Below are 24,356 nucleotides of genomic sequence, written 5' to 3'. Positions count from 1 at the left end.
CTGTCACCTGCAGAGTGCCCGCATCCTCACCACGGTAGCGGGCATTGTGACAAAGGTTCTATGTCAGCTGGGTGTGGCAGCCGAGCGCCCGCTAGGGGAGGGGGAGCCTGTCAGCACCGGGCCTCTCACTGCCTGCTGTCCCCCGTGTCACCAGCGAGGCCTCTGATAAGTTTCCAAAACATGCCCAGACTTGGCTCCAAAGTGGCCAAAAGTCTCCAAGAGACAAGTCGGGAAGAAGGATATGGAAGACAGGGAGAAAGCCAAGGGAGCAGGCCAAAGGGAGGCAAGAGAAAAAAGTGGTGCGGGGCTGCAGGACTGAAATGGAGGAATTGAAAGACGAAAGCCAGGAAGCAGGAGAGTTTGAGAAAAGGAGAGAGGAAAGAAGAGACATGCAGCCAGACGAGGGCTTAGGGAGAGAGGCTGGGACAGAGAACAGGATGAGAAGGAAATAAGGCAAGGCAAGGCAAGGCTAGGCCAAAGGACGTTTCTTTGATTTATATTTTCTACCACATTCATCTTGAGATGAGAGGAAAGCCATCAGACGTTATGGATTAGGCCCAAACAAAAGCCCCGGCTACTTGAGACACTTAGACTAAGCCTAAACCAGAAAGATCTCTCCATAAAGATGGTTTTTATACTGTACTTCCACAATCAGCTGGCAGTACAAAAGAACAAGCGGCAGACATACTTAGGCTGAGACATGGTGGTTTGGTGCAGAGACCATGCATATCATGGGAATATTTCAGCATTTCTGCTCTGGTTTTCAGTGTATTACACCAAAACACCCACCTGATGACATCATTTCAAGAGCAAAAGCAGCAATTTGCAGAATTCAGCTTCTTTGGGGAACTGAGCAATTGCTGAGCTGACAGCAAGTCCTGCTGGGTCCCTGTCACCTCAGAGTACCCGCATCCTCACCACGGTAGCGGGCATTGTGACAAAGGTTCTATGTCAGCTGGGTGTGGCAGCCGAGCGCCCGCTAAGGGAGGGGGAGCCTGTCAGCCCCGGGCCTGTCACTGCCTGCTGTCCCCCCTGTCACCAGCGAGGCTTCTGAAAACTTCCCAAAACATGCCCAGACTTGGGTCCAAATTGGTCAAAAGTCTCCAAGAGACAAGTCGGGAAGAAGGATATGGAAGAGAGGGAGAAAGCCAAGGGAGCAGGCCAAAGGGAGGCAAGAGAAAAAAGTAGTGCCGGGCTGCAGGACTGAAATGGAGGAATTGAAAGACGAAAGCCAGGAAGCAGGAGAGTTTGAGAAAAGGAGAGAGGAAAGAAGAGACATGCAGCCAGACGAGGGGTTAGTGAGAGAGGCTGGGACAGAGAACAGGATGAGAAGGAAATAAGCCAAGGCAAGGCAAGGCTAGGCCAAAGGACGTTTCTTTGATTTATATTTTCTACCACATTCATCTTGAGATGAGAGGAAAGCCATCAGACGTTATGGATTAGGCCCAAACAAAAGCCCCGGCTACTTGAGACACTTAGACTAAGTCTAAACCACAAAGATCTTACCATAAAGATGGTTTTTGTACTGTACTTTCACAATCAGCTGGCAGTACAAAAGAACAAGCGGAAGATGTACTTAGGCTGAGTCATGGTGGTTTGGTGCAGAGACCATGCATATCATGGGAATATTTCAGCATTTCTGCTCTGGCTTTCAGTGTAGTACACCAAAACACCCACCTGATGACATCATTTCAAGAGCAAAGCAGCAATTTGCAAAATTCAACTTCTTTGGGGAACTGAGCAATTGCTGAGCTGACAGCAAGTCCTGCTGGGTCCCTGTCACCTGCAGAGTGCCCGCACCCTCACCACGGTAGCGCGCATTGTGACAAAGGTTCTACGTCAGCTGGGTGTGGTAGCCGAGCGCCCGCTAGGGGAGGGGGAGCCTGTCAGCCCCGGGCCTGTCACTGCCTGCATTCCCCCTTGTCACCAGCGAGGCCTCTGAAAAGTTTCCAAAACATGCCCAGACTTGGGTGCAAAGTGGCCAAAAGTCTCCAAGAGACAAGTCGGGAAGAAGAATATGGAAGAGAGGGAGAAAGCCAAGGGAGCAGGCCAAAGGGAGGCAAGAGGAAAAAGTAGTGCCGGGCTGCAGGACTGAAATGGAGGAATTGAAAGACGAAAGCCAGGAAGCAGGAGAGTTTGAGAAAAGGAGAGAGGAAAGAAGAGACATGCAGCCAGATGAGGGCTTAGTGAGAGAGGCTGGGACAGAGAACAGGATGAGAAGGAAATAAGGCAAGGCAAGGCAAGGCTAGGCCAAACGAGGATCCTTGATTTATATTTTCTACCACATTCATCTTGAGATGAGGAGGAAAGCCATCAGACGTTATGGATTAGGCCCAAACAAAAGCCCCGGCTACTTGAGACACTTAGACTAAGTCTAAACCAGAAAGATCTCTCCATAAAGATGGTTTTTATACTGTACTTCCACAATCTTCTGTCAGTACAAAAGAACAAGCGGCAGACATACTTAGGCTGAGTCATGGTGGTTTGGTGCAGAGACCATGCATATCGTGGGAATATTTCAGCATTTCTGCTCTGGTTTACAGTGTATTACACCAAAACACCCACCTGATGACATCATTTCAAGAGCAAAGCAGCAATTTGCAAAATTCAACTTCTTTGGGGAACTGAGCAATTGCTGAGCTGACAGCAAGTCCTGCTGGGTCCTTGTCACCTGCAGAGTGCCCGCATCCTCGCCACGGTAGCGGGCATTGTGACAAAGGTTCTATGTCAGCTGGGTGTGGCAGCCGAGCGCCCGCTAGGGGAGGGGGAGCCTGTCAGCCCCGGGCCTGTCACTGCCTGCTGTCCCCCGTGTCACCAGCGAGGCCTCTGAAAAGTTTCCAAAACATGCCCAGACTTGGGTCCAAAGTGGCCAAAAGTCTCCAAGAGACAAGTCGGGAAGAAGGATATGGAAGAGAGGGAGAAAGCCAAGGGAGCAGGCCAAAGGGAGGCAAGAGGAAAAAGTAGTGCCGGGCTGCAGGAATGAAATGGAGGAATTGAAAGACGAAAGCCAGGAAGCAGGAGAGTTTGAGAAAAGGAGAGAGGAAAGAAGAGACATGCAGCCAGACGAGGGCTTAGTGAGAGAGGCTGGGACAGAGAACAGGATGAGAAGGAAATAAGGCAAGGCAAGGCAAGGCAAGGCTAGGCCAAAGGACGTTTCTTTGATTTATATTTTCTACCACATTCATCTTGAGATGAGGAGGAAATCCATCAGACCTTATGGATTAGGCCCAAACAAAAGCCCCGGCTACTTGAGACACTTAGACTAAGCCTAAACCAGAAAGATCTCTCCATAAAGATGGTTTTTATACTGTACTTCCACAATCAGCTGGCAGTACAAAAGAACAAGCGGCAGACATACTTAGGCTGAGTCATGGTGGTTTGGTGCAGAGACCATGCATATCGTGGGAATATTTCAGCATTTCTGCTCTGTTTTTCAGTGTATTACACCAAAACACCCACCTGATGACATCATTTCAAGAGCAAAGCAGCAATTTGCAAAATTGAACTTCTTTGGGGAACTGAGCAATTGCTGAGCTGACAGCAAGTCCTGCTGGGTCCCTGTCACCTGTAGAGTGCCCGCATCCTCACCACGGTAGCGGGCATTGTGACAAAGGTTCTATGTCAGCTGGGTGTGGCAGCCGAGCGCCGGCTAGGGGAGGGGGAGCCTGTCAGCCCCGGGCCTGTCACTGCCTGCTGTCCCCCGTGTCACCATCGAGGCCTCTGAAAAGTTTCCAAAACATGCCCAGACTTGGGTCCAAAGTGGCCAAAAGTCTCCAAGAGACAAGTCGGGAAGAAGGATATGGAAGAGAGGGAGAAAGCCAAGGGAGCAGGCCAAAGGGAGGCAAGAGGAAAAAGTAGTGCCGGGCTGCAGGAATGAAATGGAGGAATTGAAAGACGAAAGCCAGGAAGCAGGAGAGTTTGAGAAAAGGAGAGAGGAAAGAAGAGACATGCAGCCAGACGAGGGGTTAGTGAGAGAGGCTGGGACAGAGAACAGGATGAGAAGGAAATAAGCCAAGGCAAGGCAAGGCTAGGCCAAAGGACGTTTCTTTGATTTATATTTTCTACCACATTCATCTTGAGATGAGAGGAAAGCCATCAGACGTTATGGATTAGGCCCAAACAAAAGCCCCGGATACTTGAGACACTTAGACTAAGTCTAAACCACAAAGATCTTACCATAAAGATGGTTTTTGTACTGTACTTTCACAATCAGCTGGCAGTACAAAAGAACAAGCGGAAGATGTACTTAGGCTGAGTCATGGTGGTTTGGTGCAGAGACCATGCATATCATGGGAATATTTCAGCATTTCTGCTCTGGCTTTCAGTGTAGTACACCAAAACACCCACCTGATGACATCATTTCAAGAGCAAAGCAGCAATTTGCAAAATTCAACTTCTTTGGGGAACTGAGCAATTGCTGAGCTGACAGCAAGTCCTGCTGGGTCCCTGTCACCTGCAGAGTGCCCGCACCCTCACCACGGTAGCGCGCATTGTGACAAAGGTTCTACGTCAGCTGGGTGTGGTAGCCGAGCGCCCGCTAGGGGAGGGGGAGCCTGTCAGCCCCGGGCCTGTCACTGCCTGCATTCCCCCTTGTCACCAGCGAGGCCTCTGAAAAGTTTCCAAAACATGCCCAGACTTGGGTCCAAAGTGGCCAAAAGTCTCCAAGAGACAAGTCGGGAAGAAGAATATGGAAGAGAGGGAGAAAGCCAAGGGAGCAGGCCAAAGGGAGGCAAGAGGAAAAAGTAGTGCCGGGCTGCAGGACTGAAATGGAGGCATTGAAAGACGAAAGCCAGGAAGCAGGAGAGTTTGAGAAAAGGAGAGAGGAAAGAAGAGACATGCAGCCAGATGAGGGCTTAGTGAGAGAGGCTGGGACAGAGAACAGGATGAGAAGGAAATAAGGCAAGGCAAGGCAAGGCTAGGCCAAACGAGGATCCTTGATTTATATTTTCTACCACATTCATCTTGAGATGAGGAGGAAAGCCATCAGACGTTATGGATTAGGCCCAAACAAAAGCCCCGGCTACTTGAGACACTTAGACTAAGTCTAAACCAGAAAGATCTCTCCATAAAGATGGTTTTTATACTGTACTTCCACAATCTTCTGTCAGTACAAAAGAACAAGCGGCAGACATACTTAGGCTGAGTCATGGTGGTTTGGTGCAGAGACCATGCATATCGTGGGAATATTTCAGCATTTCTGCTCTGGTTTACAGTGTATTACACCAAAACACCCACCTGATGACATCATTTCAAGAGCAAAGCAGCAATTTGCAAAATTCAACTTCTTTGGGGAACTGAGCAATTGCTGAGCTGACAGCAAGTCCTGCTGGGTCCTTGTCACCTGCAGAGTGCCCGCATCCTCGCCACGGTAGCGGGCATTGTGACAAAGGTTCTATGTCAGCTGGGTGTGGCAGCCGAGCGCCCGCTAGGGGAGGGGGAGCCTGTCAGCCCCGGGCCTGTCACTGCCTGCTGTCCCCCGTGTCACCAGCGAGGCCTCTGAAAAGTTTCCAAAACATGCCCAGACTTGGGTCCAAAGTGGCCAAAAGTCTCCAAGAGACAAGTCGGGAAGAAGGATATGGAAGAGAGGGAGAAAGCCAAGGGAGCAGGCCAAAGGGAGGCAAGAGGAAAAAGTAGTGCCGGGCTGCAGGAATGAAATGGAGGAATTGAAAGACGAAAGCCAGGAAGCAGGAGAGTTTGAGAAAAGGAGAGAGGAAAGAAGAGACATGCAGCCAGACGAGGGCTTAGTGAGAGAGGCTGGGACAGAGAACAGGATGAGAAGGAAATAAGGCAAGGCAAGGCAAGGCAAGGCTAGGCCAAAGGACGTTTCTTTGATTTATATTTTCTACCACATTCATCTTGAGATGAGGAGGAAATCCATCAGACCTTATGGATTAGGCCCAAACAAAAGCCCCGGCTACTTGAGACACTTAGACTAAGCCTAAACCAGAAAGATCTCTCCATAAAGATGGTTTTTATACTGTACTTCCACAATCAGCTGGCAGTACAAAAGAACAAGCGGCAGACATACTTAGGCTGAGTCATGGTGGTTTGGTGCAGAGACCATGCATATCGTGGGAATATTTCAGCATTTCTGCTCTGTTTTTCAGTGTATTACACCAAAACACCCACCTGATGACATCATTTCAAGAGCAAAGCAGCAATTTGCAAAATTGAACTTCTTTGGGGAACTGAGCAATTGCTGAGCTGACAGCAAGTCCTGCTGGGTCCCTGTCACCTGTAGAGTGCCCGCATCCTCACCACGGTAGCGGGCATTGTGACAAAGGTTCTATGTCAGCTGGGTGTGGCAGCCGAGCGCCGGCTAGGGGAGGGGGAGCCTGTCAGCCCCGGGCCTGTCACTGCCTGCTGTCCCCCGTGTCACCATCGAGGCCTCTGAAAAGTTTCCAAAACATGCCCAGACTTGGGTCCAAAGTGGCCAAAAGTCTCCAAGAGACAAGTCGGGAAGAAGGATATGGAAGAGAGGGAGAAAGCCAAGGGAGCAGGCCAAAGGGAGGCAAGAGGAAAAAGTAGTGCCGGGCTGCAGGAATGAAATGGAGGAATTGAAAGACGAAAGCCAGGAAGCAGGAGAGTTTGAGAAAAGGAGAGAGGAAAGAAGAGACATGCAGCCAGACGAGGGCTTAGTGAGAGAGGCTGGGACAGAGAACAGGATGAGAAGGAAATAAGGCAAGGCAAGTCAAGGCAAGGCTAGGCCAAACGAGGATCCTTGATTTATATTTTCTACCACATTCATCTTGAGATGAGGAGGAAAGCCATCAGACCTTATGGATTAGGCCCAAACAAAAGCCCCGGCTGCTTGAGACACTTAGACTAAGTCTAAACCACAAAGATCTTACCATAAAGATGGTTTTTATACTGTACTTCCGCAATATTCTGTCAGTACAAAAGAACAAGCGACAGACATACTTAGGCTGAGACATGGTGGTTTGGTGCAGAGACCATGCATATCATGGGAATATTTCAGCATTTCTGCTCTGGTTTTAGTGTATTACACCAAAACACCCACCTGATGACATCATTTCAAGAGCAAAAGCAGCAATTTGCAGAATTCAGCTTCTTTGGGGAACTGAGCAATTGCTGAGCTGACAGCAAGTCCTGCTGGGTCCCTGTCACCTGCAGAGTGCCCGCACCCTCACCACGGTAGCGGGCATTGTGACAAAGGTTCTACGTCAGCTGGGTGTGGCAGCCGAGTGCCCGCTAGGGGAGGGGGAGCCTGTCAGCCCCTGGCCTGTCACTGCCTGCACTCCCCCTTGTCACCAGCGAGGCCTCTGAAAAGTTTCCAAAACATGCCCAGACTTGGGTCCAAAGTGGCCAAAAGTCTCCAAGAGACAAGTCGGGAAGAAGAATATGGAAGAGAGGGAGAAAGCCAAGGGAGCAGGCCAAAGGGAGGCAAGAGGAAAAAGTAGTGCCGGGCTGCAGGACTGAAATGGAGGAATTGAAAGACGAAAGCCAGGAAGCAGGAGAGTTTGAGAAAAGGAGAGAGGAAAGAAGAGACATGCAGCCAGACGAGGGCTTAGTGAGAGAGGCTGGGACAGAGAACAGGATGAGAAGGAAATAAGGCAAGGCAAGGCAAGGCAAGGCTAGGCCAAACGAGGTTTCCTTGATTTATATTTTCTACCACATTCATCTTGAGATGAGGAGGAAAGCCATCAGACCTTATGGATTAGGCCCAAACAAAAGCCCCGGCTACTTGAGACACTTAGACTAAGCCTAAACCAGAAAGATCTCTCCATAAAGATGGTTTTTATACTGTACTTCCACAATCAGCTGGCAGTACAAAAGAACAAGCGGCAGACATACTTAGGCTGAGTCATGGTGGTTTGGTGCAGAGACCATGCATATCGTGGGAATATTTCAGCATTTCTGCTCTGGTTTTCAGTGTATTACACCAAAACACCCACCTGATGACATCATTTCAAGAGCAAAGCAGCAATTTGCAAAATTCAACTTCTTTGGGGAACTGAGCAATTGCTGAGCTGACACCAAGTCCTGCTGGGTCCCTGTCACCTGCAGAGTGCCCGCATCCTCACCACGGTAGCGGGCATTGTGACAAAGATTCTATGTCAGCTGGGTGTGGCAGCCGAGCGCCCGCTAGGGGAGGGGGAGCCTGTCAGCCCCGGGCCTGTCACTGCCTGCTGTCCCCCGTGTCACCAGCGAGGCCTCTGAAAAGTTTCCAAAACATGCCCAGACTTGGGTCCAAAGTGGCCAAAAGTCTCCAAGAGACAAGTCGGGAAGAAGGATATGGAAGAGAGGGAGAAAGCCAAGGGAGCAGGCCAAAGGGAGGCAAGAGGAAAAAGTAGTGCCGGGCTGCAGGAATGAAATGGAGGAATTGAAAGACGAAAGCCAGGAAGCAGGAGAGTTTGAGAAAAGGAGAGAGGAAAGAAGAGACATGCAGCCAGACGAGGGCTTAGTGAGAGAGGCTGGGACAGAGAACAGGATGAGAAGGAAATAAGGCAAGGCAAGGCAAGGCAAGGCTAGGCCAAAGGACGTTTCTTTGATTTATATTTTCTACCACATTCATCTTGAGATGAGGAGGAAATCCATCAGACCTTATGGATTAGGCCCAAACAAAAGCCCCGGCTACTTGAGACACTTAGACTAAGCCTAAACCAGAAAGATCTCTCCATAAAGATGGTTTTTATACTGTACTTACACAATCAGCTGGCAGTACAAAAGAACAAGCGGAAGATGTACTTAGGCTGAGTCATGGTGGTTTGGTGCAGAGACCATGCATATCATGGGAATATTTCAGCATTTCTGCTCTGTTTTTCAGTGTATTACACCAAAACACCCACCTGATGACATCATTTCAAGAGCAAAAGCAGCAATTTGCAGAATTTAGCTTCTTTGGGGAACTGAGCAATTGCTGAGCTGACAGCAAGTCCTGCTGGGTCCCTGTCACCTGCAGAGTGCCCGCATCCTCACCACGGTAGCGGGCATTGTGACAAAGGTTCTACGTCAGCTGGGTGTGGCAGCCGAGCGCCCGCTAGGGGAGGGGGAGCCTGTCAGCCCCGGGCCTGTCACTGCCTGCTGTCCCCCCTGTTACAAGCGAGGCCTCTGAAAAGTTTCAAAACATGCCCAGACTTGGCTCCAAAGTGGTCAAAAGTCTCCAAGAGACAAGTCGGGAAGAAGGATATGGAAGAGAGGGAGAAAGCCAAGGGAGCAGGCCAAAGGGAGGCAAGAGGAAAAAGTAGTGCCGGGCTGCAGGAATGAAATGGAGGAATTGAAAGACGAAAGCCAGGAAGCAGGAGAGTTTGAGAAAAGGAGAGAGGAAAGAAGAGACATGCAGCCAGACGAGGGCTTAGTGAGAGAGGCTGGGACAGAGAACAGGATGAGAAGGAAATAAGGCAAGGCAAGGCAAGGCTAGGCCAAAGAACGTTTCTTTGATTTATATTTTCTACCACATTCATCTTGAGATGAGGAGGAAAGCCATCAGACCTTATGGATTAGGCCCAAACAAAAGCCCCGGCTACTTGAGACACTTAGACTAAGCCTAAACCAGAAAGATCTCTCCATAAAGATGGTTTTTATACTGTACTTCCACAATCAGCTGGCAGTACAAAAGAACAAGCGGAAGATGTACTTAGGCTGAGACATGGTGGTTTGGTGCAGAGACCATGCATATCATGGGAATATTTCAGCATTTCTGCTCTGGTTTTCAGTGTATTACACCAAAACACCCACCTGATGACATCATTTCAAGAGCAAAAGCAGCAATTTGCCGAATTCAGCTTCTTTGGGGAACTGAGCAATTGCTGAGCTGACAGCAAGTCCTGCTGGGTCCCTGTCACCTGCAGAGTGCCCGCATCCTCACCACGGTAGCGGGCATTGTGACAAAGGTTCTACGTCAGCTGGCTGTGGCAGCCGAGGGCCCGCTAGGGGAGGGGGAGCCTGTCAGCCCCGGGCCTGTCACTGCCTGCTGTCCCCCCTGTCACAAGCGAGGCCTCTGAAAAGTTTCAAAACATGCCCAGACTTGGCTCCAAAGTGGTCAAAAGTCTCCAAGAGACAAGTCGGGAAGAAGGATATGGAAGAGAGGGAGAAAGCCAAGGGAGCAGGCCAAAGGGAGGCAAGAGAAAAAAGTAGTGCCGGGCTGCAGGACTGAAATGGAGGAATTGAAAGACGAAAGCCAGGAAGCAGGAGAGTTTGAGAAAAGGAGAGAGGAAAGAAGAGACATGCAGCCAGACGAGGGCTTAGTGAGAGAGGCTGGGACAGAGAACAGGATGAGAAGGAAATAAGGCAAGGCAAGGCAAGGCAAGGCTAGGCCATACGAGGTTTCCTTGATTTATATTTTCTACCACATTCATCTTGAGATGAGGAGGAAAGCCATCAGACCTTATGGATTAGGCCCAAACAAAAGCCCCGGCTACTTGAGACACTTAGACTAAGCCTAAACCAGAAAGATCTCTCCATAAAGATGGTTTTTATACTGTACTTTCACAATCAGCTGGCAGTACAATAGAACAAGCGGCAGATGTACTTAGGCTGAGTCATGGTGGTTTGGTGCAGAGACCATGCATATCATGGGAATATTTCAGCATTTCTGCTCTGGTTTTCAGTGTATTACACCAAAACACCCACCTGATGACATCATTTCAAGAGCAAAGCAGCAATTTGCAAAATTCAACTTCTTTGGGGAACTGAGCAATTGCTGAGCTGACACCAAGTCCTGCTGGGTCCCTGTCACCTGCAGAGTGCCCGCATCCTCAACACGGTAGTGGGCATTGTGACAAAGGTTCCACGTCAGCTGGGTGTGGCAGCCGAGCGCCCGCTAGGGGAGGGGGAGCCTGTCAGCCCCGGGCCTGTCACTGCCTGCTGTCCCCCCTGTCACCAGCGAGGCCTCTGAAAAGTTTCCAAAACATGCCCAGACTTGGGTCCAAAGTGGCCAAAAGTCTCCAAGAGACAAGTCGGGAAAAGGATATGGAAGAGAGGGAGAAAGCCAAGGGAGCAGGCCAAAGGGAGGCAAGAGGAAAAAGTAGTGCCGGGCTGCAGGACTGAAATGGAGGAATTGAAAGAGGAAAGCCAGGAAGCAGGAGAGTTTGAGAAAAGGAGAGAGGAAAGAAGAGACATGCAGCCAGACGAGGGCTTAGTGAGAGAGGCTGGGACAGAGAACAGGATGAGAAGGAAATAAGGCAAGGCAAGGCAATGCTAAGCCAAAGGACGTTTCTTTGATTTATATTTTCTACCACATTCATCTTGAGATGAGAGGAAAGCCATCAGACCATATGGATTAGGCCCAAACAAAAGCCCCGGCTACTTGAGACACTTAGACTAAGCCTGAACCAGAAAGATCTCTCCATAAAGATGGTTTTTATACTGTACTTCCACAATCTTCTGTCAGTACAAAAGAACAAGCGGCAGACATACTTAGGCTGAGACATGGTGGTTTGGTGCAGAGACCATGCATATCATGGGAATATTTCAGCATTTCTGCTCTGGTTTTCAGTGTATTACACCAAAACACCCACCTGATGACATCATTTCAAGAGCAAAGCAGCAATTTGCAAAATTCAACTTCTTTGGGGAACTGAGCAATTGCTGAGCTGACACCAAGTCCTGCTGGGTCCCTGTCACCTGCAGAGTGCCCGCATCCTCACCACGGTAGTGGGCATTGTGACAAAGGTTCTACGTCAGCTGGGTGTGGCAGCCGAGCACCCGCTAGGGGAGGGGGAGCCTGTCAGCCCCGGGCCTGTCACTGCCTGCTGTCCCCCCTGTCACCAGCGAGGCCTCTGAAAAGTTTCCAAAACATGCCCAGACTTGGGTCCAAAGTGGCCAAAAGTCTCCAAGAGACAAGTCGGGAAAAGGATATGGAAGAGAGGGAGAAAGCCAAGGGAGCAGGCCAAAGGGAGGCATGAGGAAAAAGTAGTGCCGAGCTGCAGGACTGAAATGGAGGAATTGAAAGAGGAAACCCAGGAAGCAGGAGAGTTTGAGAAAAGGAGAGAGGAAAGAAGAGACATGCAGCCAGACGAGGGCTTAGTGAGAGAGGCTGGGACAGAGAACAGGATGAGAAGGAAATAAGGCAAGGCAAGGCAATGCTAGGCCAAAGGACGTTTCTTTGATTTATATTTTCTACCACAATCAACTTGAGATGAGAGGAAAGCCATCAGACCATATAGATTAGGCCCACACTAAAGCCCCAGCTACTTGAGACACTTAGACTAAGCCTGAACCAGAAAGATCTCTCCATAAAGATGGTTTTTATACTGTACTTCCACAACCTTCTGTCAGTACAAAAGAACAAGCGGCAGACATACTTAGGCTGAGACATGGTGGTTTGGTGCAGAGACCATGCATATCGTGGAAATATTTCAGCATTTCTGCTCTGGTTTTCAGTGTATTACACCAAAACACCCACCTGATGACATCATTTCAAGAGCAAAGCAGCAATTTGCAAAATTCAACTTCTTTGGGGAACTGAGCAATTGCTGAGCTGACACCAAGTCCTGCTGGGTCCCTGTCACCTGCAGAGTGCCCGCATCCTCACCACGGTAGCGGACATTGTGACAAAGGTTCTATGTCAGCTGGGTGTGGCAGCCGAGCGCCCGCTAGGGAAGGGGGAGCCTGTCAGCCCCGGGCCTGTCACTGCCTGCTGTCCCCCGTGTCACCAGCAAGGCCTCTGAAAAGTTTCCAAAACATGCCCAGACTTGGGTCCAAAGTGGCCAAAAGTCTCCAAGAGACAAGTTGGGAAGAAGGATATGGAAGAGAGGGAGAAAGCCAAGGGAGCAGGCCAAAGGGAGGCAAGAGGAAAAAGTAGTGCCGGGCTGCAGGACTGAAATGGAGGAATTGAAAGAGGAAAGCCAGGAAGCAGGAGAGTTTGAGAAAAGGAGAGAGGAAAGAAGAGACATGCAGCCAGACGAGGGCTTAGTGAGAGAGGCTGGGACAGAGAACAGGATGAGAAGGAAATAAGGCAAGGCAAGGCAAGGCAAGGCTAGGCCAAAGGACGTTTCTTTGATTTATATTTTCTACCACATTCATCTTGAGATGAGAGGAAAGCCATCAGACCATATGGATTAGGCCCAAACAAAAGCCCCGGCTACTTGAGACACTTAGACTAAGCCTAAACCAGAAAGATCTCTCCATAAAGATGGTTTTTATACTGTACTTCCACAATCAGCTGGCAGTACAAAAGAACAAGCGGCAGACACACTTAGACTGAGACATGGTGGTTTGGTGCAGAGACCATGCATATCATGGGAATATTTCAGCATTTCTGCTCTGGTTTACAGTGTATTACACCAAAACACCCACCTGATGACATCATTTCAAGATTAAAAGCAGCAATTTGCAGAATTCAGCTTCTTTGGGGAACTGAGCAATTGCTGAGCTGACAGCAAGTCCTGCTGGGTCCCTGTCACCTGCAGAGTGCCCGCATCCTCCCCACGGTAGCGGGCATTGTGACAAAGGTTCTACGTCAGCTGGGTGTGGCAGCCGAGCGCCCGCTAGGGGACGGGGAGCCTGTCAGCCCCGGGCCTGTCACTGCCTGCTGTCCCCCGTGTCACCAGCGAGGCCTCTGAAAAGTTTCCAAAACATCCCCAGGCTTGGGTCCAAAGTGGCCAAAAGTCTCCAAGAGACAAGTCGTGAAGAAGGATATGGAAGAGAGGGAGAAAGCCAAGGGAGTAGGCCAAAGGGAGGCAAGAGAATAAAGTAGTGCCGGGCTGCAGGACTGAAATGGAGGAATTGAAAGACGAAAGCCAGGAAGCAGGAGAGTTTGAGAAAAGGAGAGAGGAAAGAAGAGACATGCAGCCAGACGAGGGCTTAGTGAGAGAGGCTGGGACAGAGAACAGGATGAGAAGGAAATAAGGCAAGGCAAGGCAAGGCTAGGCCAAAGGACGTTTCTTTGATTTATATTTTCTACCACATTCATCTTGAGATGAGAGGAAAGCCATCAGACCATATGGATTAGGCCCAAACAAAAGCCCCGGCTACTTGAGACACTTAGACTAAGCCTGAACCAGAAAGATCTCTCCATAAAGATGGTTTTTATACTGTACTTCCACAATCTTCTGTCAGTACAAAAGAACAAGCGGCAGACATACTTAGGCTGAGACATGGTGGTTTGGTGCAGAGACCATGCATATCATGGGAATATTTCAGCATTTCTGCTCTGGTTTTCAGTGTATTACACCAAAACACCCACCTGATGACATCATTTCAAGAGCAAAAGCAGCAATTTGCAGAATTCAGCTTCTTTGGGGAACTGAGCAATTGCTGAGCAGACAGCAAGTCCTGCTGGGTCCCTGTCACCTGCAGAGTGCCCGCATCCTCACCACGGTAGCGGGCATTGTGACAAAGGTTCTACGTCAGCTGGGTGTGGCAGCCGAGCGCCTGCTAGGGGAGGGGGAGCCTGTCAGCCCCGGGCCTGTCACTGCCTGCTGTCCCCCCTGTCACCAGCGAGGCCTCTGAAAAGTTTCCAAAACATGCCCAGACTTGGGTCCAAAGTGGCCAAAAGTCTCCAAGAGACAAGTCGGGAAGAAGAATATGGAAGAGAGGGAGAAAGCCAAGGGAGCAGGCCAAAGGGAGGCAAGAGGAAAAAGTAGTGCCGGGCTGCAGGACTGAAATGGAGGAATTGAAAGACGAAAGCCAGGAAGCAGGAGAGTTTGAGAAAAGGAGAGAGGAAAGAAGAGACATGCAGCCAGACGAGGGCTTAGTGAGAGAGGCTGGGACAGAGAACAGGATGAGAAGGAAATAAGGCAAGGCAAGCCAAGGCAGGGCTAGGCCATACGAGGTTTCCTTGATTTATATTTTCTACCACATTCATCTTGAGATGAGGAGGAAAGCCATCAGACCTTATGGATTAGGCCCAAACAAAAGCCCCGGCTACTTGAGACACTTAGACTAAGCCTAAACCAGAAAGATCTCTCCATAAAGATGGTTTTTATACTGTACTTCCACAATCAGCTGGCAGTACAAAAGAACAAGCGGAAGATGTACTTAGGCTGAGACATGGTGGTTTGGTGCAGAGACCATGCATATCATGGGAATATTTCAGCATTTCTGCTCTGGTTTTCAGTGTATTACACCAAAACACCCACCTGATGACATCATTTCAAGAGCAAAAGCAGCAATTTGCAGATTTCAGCTTCTTTGGGGAACTGAGCAATTGCTGAGCTGACAGCAAGTGCTGCTGGGTCCCTGTCACCTGCAGAGTGCCCGCATCCTCACCACGGTAGCGGGCATTGTGACAAAGGTTCTACGTCAGCTGGGTGTGGCAGCCGAGCGCCCGCTAGGAGAGGGGGAGCCTGTCAGCCCCGGGCCTGTTACTGCCTGCTGTCCCCCCTGTCACAAGCGAGGCCTCTGAAAAGTTTCAAAACATGCCCAGACTTGGCTCCAAAGTGGTCAAAAGTCTCCAAGAGACAAGTCGGGAAGAAGGATATGGAAGAGAGGGAGAAAGCCAAGGGAGCAGGCCAAAGGGAGGCAAGAGGAAAAAGTAGTGCCGGGTTGCAGGAATGAAATGGAGGAATTGAAAGACGAAAGCCAGGAAGCAGGAGAGTTTGAGAAAAGGAGAGAGGAAAGAAGACACATGCAGCCAGATGAGGGCTTAGTGAGAGAGGCTGGGACAGAGAACAGGATGAGAAGGAAATAAGGCAAGGCAAGCCAAGGCAGGGCTAGGCCATACGAGGTTTCCTTGATTTATATTTTCTACCACATTCATCTTGAGATGAGGAGGAAAGCCATCAGACCTTATGGATTAGGCCCAAACAAAAGCCCCGGCTACTTGAGACACTTAGACTAAGCCTAAACCAGAAAGATCTCTCCATAAAGATGGTTTTTATACTGTACTTTCACAATCAGCTGGCAGTACAATAGAACAAGCGGCAGATGTACTTAGGCTGAGTCATGGTGGTTTGGTGCAGAGACCATGCATATCATGGGAATATTTCAGCATTTCTGCTCTGGTTTTCAGTGTATTACACCAAAACACCCACCTGATGACATCATTTCAAGAGCAAAGCAGCAATTTGCAAAATTCAACTTCTTTGGGGAACTGAGCAATTGCTGAGCTGACACCAAGTCCTGCTGGGTCCCTGTCACCTGCAGAGTGCCCGCATCCTCACCACGGTAGTGGGCATTGTGACAAAGGTTCCACGTCAGCTGGGTGTGGCAGCCGAGCGCCCGCTAGGGGAGGGGGAGCCTGTCAGCCCCGGGCCTGTCACTGCCTGCTGTCCCCCCTGTCACCAGCGAGGCCTCTGAAAAGTTTCCAAAACATGCCCAGACTTGGGTCCAAAGTGGCCAAAAGTCTCCAAGAGACAAGTCGGGAAAAGGATATGGAAGAGAGGGAGAAAGCCAAGGGAGCAGGCCAAAGGGAGGCAAGAGGAAAAAGTAGTGCCGGGCTGCAGGACTGAAATGGAGGAATTGAAAGAGGAAAGCCAGGAAGCAGGAGAGTTTGAGAAAAGGAGAGAGGAAAGAAGAGACATGCAGCCAGACGAGGGCTTAGTGAGAGAGGCTGGGACAGAGAACAGGATGAGAAGGAAATAAGGCAAGGCAAGGCAATGCTAAGCCAAAGGACGTTTCTTTGATTTATATTTTCTACCACATTCATCTTGAGATGAGAGGAAAGCCATCAGACCATATGGATTAGGCCCAAACAAAAGGCCCGGCTACTTGAGACACTTAGACTAAGCCTAAACCAGAAAGATCTCTCCATAAAGATGGTTTTTATACTGTACTTCCACAATCTTCTGTCAGTACAAAAGAACAAGCGGCAGACATACTTAGGCTGAGACATGGTGGTTTGGTGCAGAGACCATGCATATCGTGGGAATATTTCAGCATTTCTGCTCTGGTTTTCAGTGTATTACACCAAAACACCCACCTGATGACATCATTTCAAGAGCAAAGCAGCAATTTGCAAAATTCAACTTCTTTGGGGAACTGAGCAATTGCTGAGCTGACAGCAAGTCCTGCTGGGTCCCTGTCACCTGCAGAGTGCCCGCATCCTCACCACGGTAGCGGGCATTGTGACAAAGGTTCTACGTCAGCTGGGTGTGGCAGCCGAGCGCCTGCTAGGGGAGGGGGAGCCTGTCAGCCCCGGGCCTGTCACTGCCTGCTGTCCCCCCTGTCACCAGCGAGGCCTCTGAAAAGTTTCCAAAACATGCCCAGACTTGGGTCCAAAGTGGCCAAAAGTCTCCAAGAGACAAGTCGGGAAGAAGAATATGGAAGAGAGGGAGAAAGCCAAGGGAGCAGGCCAAAGGGAGGCAAGAGGAAAAAGTAGTGCCGGGCTGCAGGACTGAAATGGAGGAATTGAAAGACGAAAGCCAGGAAGCAGGAGAGTTTGAGAAAAGGAGAGAGGAAAGAAGAGACATGCAGCCAGACGAGGGCTTAGTGAGAGAGGCTGGGACAGAGAACAGGATGAGAAGGAAATAAGGCAAGGCAAGCCAAGGCAGGGCTAGGCCATACGAGGTTTCCTTGATTTATATTTTCTACCACATTCATCTTGAGATGAGGAGGAAAGCCATCAGACCTTATGGATTAGGCCCAAACAAAAGCCCCGGCTACTTGAGACACTTAGACTAAGCCTAAACCAGAAAGATCTCTCCATAAAGATGGTTTTTATACTGTACTTCCACAATCAGCTGGCAGTACAAAAGAACAAGCGGAAGATGTACTTAGGCTGAGACATGGTGGTTTGGTGCAGAGACCATGCATATCATGGGAATATTTCAGCATTTCTGCTCTGGTTTTCAGTGTATTACACCAAAACACCCACCTGATGACATCATTTCAAGAGCAAAAGCAGCAATTTGCAGATTTCAGCTTCTTTGGGGAACTGAGCAATTGCTGAGCTGACAGCAAGTGCTGCTGGGTCCCTGTCACCTGCAGAGTGCCCGCATCCTCACCACGGTAGCGGGCATTGTGACAAAGGTTCTACGTCAGCTGGGTGTGGCAGCCGAGCGCCCGCTAGGAGAGGGGGAGCCTGTCAGCCCCGGGCCTGTTACTGCCTGCTGTCCCCCCTGTCACAAGCGAGGCCTCTGAAAAGTTTCAAAACATGCCCAGACTTGGCTCCAAAGTGGTCAAAAGTCTCCAAGAGACAAGTCGGGAAGAAGGATATGGAAGAGAGGGAGAAAGCCAAGGGAGCAGGCCAAAGGGAGGCAAGAGGAAAAAGTAGTGCCGGGTTGCAGGAATGAAATGGAGGAATTGAAAGACGAAAGCCAGGAAGCAGGAGAGTTTGAGAAAAGGAGAGAGGAAAGAAGACACATGCAGCCAGATGAGGGCTTAGTGAGAGAGGCTGGGACAGAGAACAGGATGAGAAGGAAATAAGGCAAGGCAAGCCAAGGCAGGGCTAGGCCATACGAGGTTTCCTTGATTTATATTTTCTACCACATTCATCTTGAGATGAGGAGGAAAGCCATCAGACCTTATGGATTAGGCCCAAACAAAAGCCCCGGCTACTTGAGACACTTAGACTAAGCCTAAACCAGAAAGATCTCTCCATAAAGATGGTTTTTATACTGTACTTTCACAATCAGCTGGCAGTACAATAGAACAAGCGGCAGATGTACTTAGGCTGAGTCATGGTGGTTTGGTGCAGAGACCATGCATATCATGGGAATATTTCAGCATTTCTGCTCTGGTTTTCAGTGTATTACACCAAAACACCCACCTGATGACATCATTTCAAGAGCAAAGCAGCAATTTGCAAAATTCAACTTCTTTGGGGAACTGAGCAATTGCTGAGCTGACACCAAGTCCTGCTGGGTCCCTGTCACCTGCAGAGTGCCCGCATCCTCACCACGGTAGTGGGCATTGTGACAAAGGTTCCACGTCAGCTGGGTGTGGCAGCCGAGCGCCCGCTAGGGGAGGGGGAGCCTGTCAGCCCCGGGCCTGTCACTGCCTGCTGTCCCCCCTGTCACCAGCGAGGCCTCTGAAAAGTTTCCAAAACATGCCCAGACTTGGGTCCAAAGTGGCCAAAAGTCTCCAAGAGACAAGTCGGGAAAAGGATATGGAAGAGAGGGAGAAAGCCAAGGGAGCAGGCCAAAGGGAGGCAAGAGGAAAAAGTAGTGCCGGGCTGCAGGACTGAAATGGAGGAATTGAAAGAGGAAAGCCAGGAAGCAGGAGAGTTTGAGAAAAGGAGAGAGGAAAGAAGAGACATGCAGCCAGACGAGGGCTTAGTGAGAGAGGCTGGGACAGAGAACAGGATGAGAAGGAAATAAGGCAAGGCAAGGCAATGCTAAGCCAAAGGACGTTTCTTTGATTTATATTTTCTACCACATTCATCTTGAGATGAGAGGAAAGCCATCAGACCATATGGATTAGGCCCAAACAAAAGCCCCGGCTACTTGAGACACTTAGACTAAGCCTAAACCAGAAAGATCTCTCCATAAAGATGGTTTTTATACTGTACTTCCACAATCTTCTGTCAGTACAAAAGAACAAGCGGCAGACATACTTAGGCTGAGACATGGTGGTTTGGTGCAGAGACCATGCATATCGTGGGAATATTTCAGCATTTCTGCTCTGGTTTTCAGTGTATTACACCAAAACACCCACCTGATGACATCATTTCAAGAGCAAAGCAGCAATTTGCAAAATTCAACTTCTTTGGGGAACTGAGCAATTGCTGAGCTGACAGCAAGTCCTGCTGGGTCCCTGTCACCTGCAGAGTGCCCGCATCCTCACCACGGTAGCGGGCATTGTGACAAAGGTTCTACGTCAGCTGGGTGTGGCAGCCGAGCGCCCGCTAGGGGAGGGGGAGCCTGTCAGCCCCAGGCCTGTCACTGCCTGCTGTCCCCCCTTTCACAAGCGAGGCCTCTGAAAAGTTTCAAAACATGCCCAGACTTGGCTCCAAAGTGGTCAAAAGTCTCCAAGAGACAAGTCGGGAAGAAGGATATGGAAGAGAGGGAGAAAGCCAAGGGAGCAGGCCAAAGGGAGGCAAGAGGAAAAAGTAGTGCCGGGCTGCAGGACTGAAATGGAGGAAATGAAAGACGAAAGCCAGGAAGCAGGAGAGTTTGAGAAAAGGAGAGAGGAAAGAAGAGACATGCAGCCAGACGAGGGCTTAGTGAGAGAGGCTGGGACAGAGAACAGGATGAGAAGGAAATAAGGCAAGGCAAGGCAAGGCAAGGCTAGGCCAAACGAGGTTTCCTTGATTTATATTTTCTACCACATTCATCTTGAGATGAGGAGGAAAGCCATCAGACCTTATGGATTAGGCCCAAACAAAAGCCCCGGCTACTTGAGACACTTAGACTAAGCCTAAACCACAAAGATCTCTCCATAAAGATGGTTTTTATACTGTACTTCCACAATCAGCTGGCAGTACAAAAGAACAAGCGGCAGATGTACTTAGGCTGAGTCATGGTGGTTTGGTGCAGAGACCATGCATATCATGGGAATATTTCAGCATTTCTGCTCTGGTATTCAGTGTATTACACCAAAACCCCCACCTGATGACATCATTTCAAGAGCAAAAGCAGCAATTTGCAGAATTCAGCTTCTTTGGGGAACTGAGCAATTGCTGAGCTGACAGCAAGTGCTGCTGGGTCCCTGTCACCTGCAGAGTGCCCGCATCCTCACCACGGTAGTGGGCATTGTGACAAAGGTTCTACGTCAGCTGGGTGTGGCAGCCGAGCGCCCGCTAGGGGAGGGGGAGCCTGTCAGCCCCGGGCCTGTCACTGCCTGCTGTCCCCCCTGTCACCAGCGAGGCCTCTGAAAAGTTTCCAAAACATGCCCAGACTTGGGTCCAAAGTGGCCAAAAGTCTCCAAGAGACAAGTCGGGAAAAGGATATGAAAGAGAGGGAGAAAGCCAAGGGAGCAGGCCAAAGTGAGGCAAGAGAAAAAAGTAGTGCCGGGCTGCAGGACTGAAATGGAGGAATTGAAAGACGAAAGCCAGGAAGCAGGAGAGTTTGAGAAAAGGAGAGAGGAAAGAAGAGACATGCAGCCAGACGAGGGCTTAGTGAGAGAGGCTGGGACAGAGAACAGGATGAGAAGGAAATAAGGCAAGGCAAGGCTAGGCCAAAGGACGTTTCTTTGATTTATATTTTCTACCACATTCATCTTGAGATGAGAGGAAAGCCATCAGACCATATGGATTAGGCCCAAACAAAAGCCCCGGCTACTTGAGACACTTAGACTAAGCCTGAACCAGAAAGATCTCTCCATAAAGATGGTTTTTATACTGTACTTCCACAATCTTCTGTCAGTACAAAAGAACAAGCGGCAGACATACTTAGGCTGAGACATGGTGGTTTGGTGCAGAGACCATGCATATCATGGGAATATTTCAGCATTTCTGCTCTGGTTTTCAGTGTATTACACCAAAACACCCACCTGATGACATCATTTCAAGAGCAAAAGCAGCAATTTGCAGAATTCAGCTTCTTTGGGGAACTGAGCAATTGCTGAGCAGACAGCAAGTCCTGCTGGGTCCCTGTCACCTGCAGAGTGCCCGCATCCTCACCACGGTAGCGGGCATTGTGACAAAGGTTCTACGTCAGCTGGGTGTGGCAGCCGAGCGCCTGCTAGGGGAGGGGGAGCCTGTCAGCCCCGGGCCTGTCACTGCCTGCTGTCCCCCCTGTCACCAGCGAGGCCTCTGAAAAGTTTCCAAAACATGCCCAGACTTGGGTCCAAAGTGGCCAAAAGTCTCCAAGAGACAAGTCGGGAAGAAGAATATGGAAGAGAGGGAGAAAGCCAAGGGAGCAGGCCAAAGGGAGGCAAGAGGAAAAAGTAGTGCCGGGCTGCAGGACTGAAATGGAGGAATTGAAAGAGGAAAGCCAGGAAGCAGGAGAGTTTGAGAAAAGGAGAGAGGAAAGAAGAGACATGCAGCCAGACGAGGGCTTAGTGAGAGAGGCTGGGACAGAGAACAGGATGAGAAGGAAATAAGGCAAGGCAAGGCAAGGCTAGGCCAAAGGACGTTTCTTTGATTTATATTTTCTACCACATTCATCTTGAGATGAGAGGAAAGCCATCAGACCATATGGATTAGGCCCAAACAAAAGCCCCGGCTACTTGAGACACTTAGACTAAGCCTAAACCAGAAAGATCTCTCCATAAAGATGGTTTTTATACTGTACTTCCACAATCAGCTGGCAGTACAAAAGAACAAGCGGAAGATGTACTTAGGCTGAGACATGGTGGTTTGGTGCAGAGACCATGCATATCATGGGAATATTTCAGCATTTCTGCTCTGGTTTTCAGTGTATTACACCAAAACACCCACCTGATGACATCATTTCAAGAGCAAAAGCAGCAATTTGCAGAATTCAGCTTCTTTGGGGAACTGAGCAATTGCTGAGCTGACAGCAAGTGCTGCTGGGTCCCTGTCACCTGCAGAGTGCCCGCATCCTCACCACGGTAGCGGGCATTGTGACAAAGGTTCTACGTCAGCTGGGTGTGGCAGCCGAGCGCCCGCTAGGAGAGGGGGAGCCTGTCAGCCCCGGGCCTGTCACTGCCTGCTGTCCCCCCTGTCACAAGCGAGGCCTCTGAAAAGTTTCAAAACATGCCCAGACTTGGCTCCAAAGTGGTCAAAAGTCTCCAAGAGACAAGTCGGGAAGAAGGATATGGAAGAGAGGGAGAAAGCCAAGGGAGCAGGCCAAAGGGAGGCAAGAGGAAAAAGTAGTGCCGGGCTGCAGGAATGAAATGGAGGAATTGAAAGACGAAAGCCAGGAAGCAGGAGAGTTTGAGAAAAGGAGAGAGGAAAGAAGAGACATGCAGCCAGATGAGGGCTTAGTGAGAGAGGCTGGGACAGAGAACAGGATGAGAAGGAAATAAGGCAAGGCAAGGCAAGGCAAGGCTAGGCCAAACGAGGTTTCCTTGATTTATATTTTCTACCACATTCATCTTGAGATGAGGAGGAAAGCCATCAGACCTTATGGATTAGGCCCAAACAAAAGCCCCGGCTACTTGAGACACTTAGACTAAGCCTAAACCAGAAAGATCTCTCCATAAAGATGGTTTTTATACTGTACTTTCACAATCAGCTGGCAGTACAATAGAACAAGCGGCAGATGTACTTAGGCTGAGTCATGGTGGTTTGGTGCAGAGACCATGCATATCATGGGAATATTTCAGCATTTCTGCTCTGGTTTTCAGTGTATTACACCAAAACACCCACCTGATGACATCATTTCAAGAGCAAAGCAGCAATTTGCAAAATTCAACTTCTTTGGGGAACTGAGCAATTGCTGAGCTGACACCAAGTCCTGCTGGGTCCCTGTCACCTGCAGAGTGCCCGCATCCTCACCACGGTAGTGGGCATTGTGACAAAGGTTCCACGTCAGCTGGGTGTGGCAGCCGAGCGCCCGCTAGGGGAGGGGGAGCCTGTCAGCCCCGGGCCTGTCACTGCCTGCTGTCCCCCCTGTCACCAGCGAGGCCTCTGAAAAGTTTCCAAAACATGCCCAGACTTGGGTCCAAAGTGGCCAAAAGTCTCCAAGAGACAAGTCGGGAAAAGGATATGGAAGAGAGGGAGAAAGCCAAGGGAGCAGGCCAAAGGGAGGCAAGAGGAAAAAGTAGTGCCGGGCTGCAGGACTGAAATGGAGGAATTGAAAGAGGAAAGCCAGGAAGCAGGAGAGTTTGAGAAAAGGAGAGAGGAAAGAAGAGACATGCAGCCAGACGAGGGCTTAGTGAGAGAGGCTGGGACAGAGAACAGGATGAGAAGGAAATAAGGCAAGGCAAGGCAATGCTAGGCCAAAGGACGTTTCTTTGATTTATATTTTCTACCACATTCATCTTGAGATGAGAGGAAAGCCATCAGACCATATGGATTAGGCCCAAACAAAAGCCCCGGCTACTTGAGACACTTAGACTAAGCCTAAACCAGAAAGATCTCTCCATAAAGATGGTTTTTATACTGTACTTCCACAATCTTCTGTCAGTACAAAAGAACAAGCGGCAGACATACTTAGGCTGAGACATGGTGGTTTGGTGCAGAGACCATGCATATCGTGGGAATATTTCAGCATTTCTGCTCTGGTTTTCAGTGTATTACACCAAAACACCCACCTGATGACATCATTTCAAGAGCAAAGCAGCAATTTGCAAAATTCAACTTCTTTGGGGAACTGAGCAATTGCTGAGCTGACAGCAAGTCCTGCTGGGTCCCTGTCACCTGCAGAGTGCCCGCATCCTCACCACGGTAGCGGGCATTGTGACAAAGGTTCTACGTCAGCTGGGTGTGGCAGCCGAGCGCCCGCTAGGGGAGGGGGAGCCTGTCAGCCCCAGGCCTGTCACTGCCTGCTGTCCCCCGTGTCACCAGCGAGGCCTCTGAAAAGTTTCAAAACATGCCCAGACTTGGCTCCAAAGTGGTCAAAAGTCTCCAAGAGACAAGTCGGGAAGAAGGATATGGAAGAGAGGGAGAAAGCCAAGGGAGCAGGCCAAAGGGAGGCAAGAGGAAAAAGTAGTGCCGGGCTGCA

Source organism: Patagioenas fasciata, unplaced genomic scaffold (assembly GCF_037038585.1).
Source record: "Patagioenas fasciata isolate bPatFas1 unplaced genomic scaffold, bPatFas1.hap1 Unplaced_2, whole genome shotgun sequence".
In the NCBI taxonomy this organism is placed as follows: domain Eukaryota; kingdom Metazoa; phylum Chordata; class Aves; order Columbiformes; family Columbidae; genus Patagioenas; species Patagioenas fasciata.
Note: the sequence above shows the minus strand (reverse complement) of the source record.